At 40.9% G+C, this 4,468-nt stretch overlaps 1 non-coding gene across 1 annotated transcript; it reads left to right on the forward strand.

The window, feature by feature from the left end:
* The first annotated feature begins 3,841 nt into the window (after positions 1–3,841).
* LOC141624993 (small nucleolar RNA R71) lies at positions 3,842–3,949 on the forward strand. The gene has a single exon (XR_012534792.1). It is a non-coding gene; the product is annotated as a small nucleolar RNA R71 (small nucleolar RNA).
* Positions 3,950–4,468: the final 519 nt, after the last annotated feature.

Here is a 4,468-nt window from a genome sequence, read left to right on the forward strand (position 1 = left end):
AACAACCTTGTGCCATACCCTTATGCCCGGATGATGGACAAAAAGAGCACGACAATCATGATAAGATGTAAACTCTCTACCGGTAATAGCCTTCCATTGGGGAGCGGGATCATACTTGGTAGGTTTCTTTGTGTAGGTCGGGTCATTACTAAGGCCAAAAACATTACCAAACTTTTCAAAAGACAATTTCCTATCAACATTCTCGAGCCGGAATTCAGTGTTCCTTATAGCCTCCACCTTGGTAACTTTCAAAGAGCTTAAGAACTCTAAGGTGAGGGATGAGTAAGTCAACTCTTGCATATTAAACAATGTACTCAATCCCATGGACTCGAAAAAAGTCTTGGTTTGTTCTAAGACACCCAATTTTGACAAATTCTCTTGGCATATGAATTTGGTGGGTAAAATAGATTTCTTAACAAAGGAAACAAATTTCTTCCTATGAGAGTCGGAAGTGAAAATTACCTCCGGATAATCATCTAGTTGTTCAACAACCGGAGTAGAAGTAGTAGCTTCCATAGGAGGAATAGACTCTTGAATTTCCAGCCTTGCATTTTGAACCACCAATGCCTTATATGCTTGAATAGCTTGAAGAGCTTGTTGTCTTTTGGAAAGGTTCTTCTTTGGAGGTGCCTTACTTTCACCTTTTGTTCCTGCCATGCTCCATTATATAGTAACACCAAAGATAAGCTTGATTTCTTCAAATTCCAATAAGACCCAAATCGATATAGGATAGTTGAATGCTGCCTTGTATCCCAAAAATCGACTCAAACTTTGAAGATGTTGGTGTTTTAATCACTTGTTGTTGGTGAAGGAGTGATTTATTTGAGTTTTGAGGGAGTTTGGTTTTAATTTGAGTGATTTTGGTTGAGAAATTTGATGTTGGTTGATGGAGAGAATGAGGGTTTTGAGGGTTTAGAGTTGTGTTTATGTTATGAATGAGGAAATGAATTGGGAAAGAGGGGTTTTTAATCCCGTTATATTTGAAAATCAGAGGGGGAGACGAGCAGACTGGGTTGGGACGAGCGGATTCTGCTGTTTTTGACTTCAGGAAAAAAACGGGCTGGGACGAGCGTCTTTCTGGAGCAGGACGAGCAGACTGAATTGGAGACGCTCGGATTCCTTGTCAGGGAGAAATCCCAAAGTTTGTTAGTTATAAGATGAGCGGATTCCCAGTAGGACGAGCGTCCTGACTGAGACGAGCGGATTCTCAAGTGGGACGCTCGGATTCTCAGTCAGAGCAAAATCTTCATTTTCCAGCTTCTTCAGGACGAGCATATCCTACCCAGGATGCTCGGGTTCCTCTCAGGACGAGCAGATCCTCGTCGGGTCGCTCGGGTTGTCCCTCTGCCACACGAATTCAGGTCCATCCGTGGGCATTTCGTAACCCGTGTCATTTACTCTTCATTTCTTGTGGTCTTCATTGTGGGGGAACTACGAAGGCTTGGATAGCCTAGGCAATTTGCTATCCCCACACTATGTCAAAACACTACACATCAATAATCACATAAGTCCCTCTATCACTTTCTCTCAAAATGATGAAAATCTTGATCAAGGCATAAAAATGTAAATCCAAAATTGACAAAAATGCAATACAATAATTAAAATGCGAGTTAGGGAGTTAGAATATTTACAAGTGGTTGTTTAGGGAGGACTCCACCAAACTCTCATCCAATAATGAGATGTCAAGGGGGCATGTTGAAGGTGTTGTTAAGGTTGCTCAACACCTTGAAGAAGTAGTCAAAAGCTTATTCATTGTCATGATAAAGATCTTCAATAGACCTTTGCACTTGTTGTTCTTCATGGTGGTCTTGGGTCATAGAATTACCTATATAGGGATTGAATATCCCTTCAAACTCATCATCCCAAAGACCGCATACTTCATCTACTTGTTCCCTAATAATATCACGAGTTGATGAGAACAACTTCTCTTTCTTCTTGTCATTATGGCCAATGAGGCCTCCTTCTTCACTTGTCATGGGTGATCTTTTCAAGCTCTCTTTGTTCAAACTTCCTTGCTCTTTTGATGGAACATCATCCACTTTCTCTTTCCATATGGGTGGTGATTCTTTACCCATAGCTTGTTCTTTGCATTGAGATGCCAATTTCTTCTTATCACTTTCTCGGCTACAGTGATCAACCATGAAACATGGCTCATGCAATCGGGGAGCTCTCATTGTCTTGTTAAGATTAAAAGTGATTGTTTCATCTCCCACTTCAAGGGTTAGCTCTCCATGTTTCACATCAATTACCGCTCCCGCGGTGTGTAAGAAAGGTCTTCCTAAAATGATAGGAATGTTGGAGTCTTCTTCCATGTCAACAATAACAAAGTCCACCGTGATGAAGAACTTGCCAATTCTTACCGGCACATCTTCCCATACCCCTAAAGGTGTCTTCGTAGATCGATCCGCCATTTGAAGTGTGATATTAGTGCACTTGGGTTCTCCAATTCCTAACCTCTTGCTTACCGAATATGGCATGACACTCACGCTTGCCCCAAGGTCACATAGAGCTTTGTTGATTGTGGTGTCGCCAATGGTGCATGGAATAGAGAAGCTTCCCGGATCCTTTAGTTTTGGAGTTGAACTTCCTTGTAGGATGGCACTACTCACTTTAGTGAAAGCAATAGTCTCAAGCTTCCGGATGGATTTCTTCTTTGTAAGAATATCTTTCATATACTTAGCATAGGCTGGGACATGATTGATTAATTCCATAAATGGAATTGAGACTTCCATGTTCTTGACAATCTCCATAAACTTCCCAAGTTGGTCATCAAACTTAGGCTTACCTTGACGACTTGGAAAAGGAAGTCTAATCACAATAGGCTCCTTCTCTTTGGCCTTTTCTTCATCCTTCTTTGAAGCTTCTTGAATGGTGGGTTCTTCTTCTTTAGAGTTTTCAACAACTCTTTCCTTGTCACTAGCATTCACAACATCTTCATCAACGGGCCTCTTCGGCCCTTCATACCTTTTACCACTTCTTAAATGGATGGCACTCACCGATTATTGTCTTGGGGGATTACCATGAGGTGGTAATTGCCGCTTTTGTCTTTGTGAACTTGAAGATGCCAATTGAGACATTTGGGTCTCTAACATCTTTGTGTGATCTAGGATATTGTTGATGGTGATATCTTTTGCTTGGCTATCCTTTTGCATTTGAGTGAAAAACTCTTGTTGGTTCTTTTGCATTTGAAGGACTGCTTTTTGAACATCAAAACCTTGGTCATTTGTTTGATTGTATGGAGTTTGATTTTGGTAACCTTGGTTTTGATTATAAAAGGGTCTTTGAGCTTGGTTTCTCATTGGAGGTGGGGTGTATGTTGTTTGAGGGTTTTGAACATTTTGGCTTTTGTATGAGAGGTTGGGATGAAATTTGTGTTTTCATTATAATAGTTGGAATAAGGGGTACCACTCTTGTATGCTTGGAAAGCATTCACTAGTTCACTTGTTCCCCTACATTCATTTTGGTCATGTCCCAAAGTTCCACAACTCTCACATACTCCACTTGGAATTGATGAAGATGCCACCATGGCATTCACATGTTGCTTAGATTTGGAGGCTTCTTCGAGCATAGCCATAGCCTTCTCAAACTTCAAATTAATGGTATCAATATGAGCACTAAGTTGAGCACCCAATTGAGTAATAGAGTCCACTTCATGCTTTCCTCCTCTAGTAGCCTTCTGAGGTCTACTATATTGTGAGTTATGGACCGCCATTTCCTCAATCTTGTTCCATGTTTGATTATCATCAACTTCGGTAAACATACCATTTGATCCCATATTGAGAATGTTTCGGGAGTCTTCATATAGATCATTCCGAAATTGTTGTACCAAGAACCACTCGCTATGTCCGTGATGAGGACATGAGCGGCACGTTCCCTTGAATCGCTCCCAAGCTTCATACAAAGATTCTTCGTCCCTTTGTTTGAACCCGGTGATTTGGGCTCTTAGCATGTTAGTCTTTTCCGGAGGATAGAACTTTTTGTAGAAAGCAAGTGCCAATTTCTTCCAAGGGTCAATACCAAGAGTAGCCTTAGGCTCTTTAACCATTATTTTGCGGTACGAATCAAAGAAAAAGGAAATAAGACCCATCGAATTTGGTCTTGAGTAACTCCGGTTTGAGAAATCGCATCACAATAGTCACAAAAAGTCTCCATATGAGAATGAGGGTCTTCACTAGGCATCCCCCCAAATTGGCTTCTTTCGACTAATTGTATAAATGCGGATTTTGCAATCAAATTACCGGTTAAATGTTGAGGCGTGGGAGTACCATTTGGTAGGTTCTCCTCGGTTGGTACGGAATGTGATGAAAATTTAGGCATTGTGGGTTGACTTTGTGGTTGATTTTGTGTTGGGTTATCCTCTCCTTCTCTTGCAAAAGGGTTAATGAACTCAATATTATTTGGTTGAATGTCCACAATCTCACCAATACCTCTCAAAGTATTTCTAGCAAGTCTTCTATTGTTGGTCAAA

This window comes from Silene latifolia, chromosome X (assembly GCF_048544455.1).
Source record: "Silene latifolia isolate original U9 population chromosome X, ASM4854445v1, whole genome shotgun sequence".
NCBI lineage: Eukaryota > Viridiplantae > Streptophyta > Magnoliopsida > Caryophyllales > Caryophyllaceae > Silene > Silene latifolia.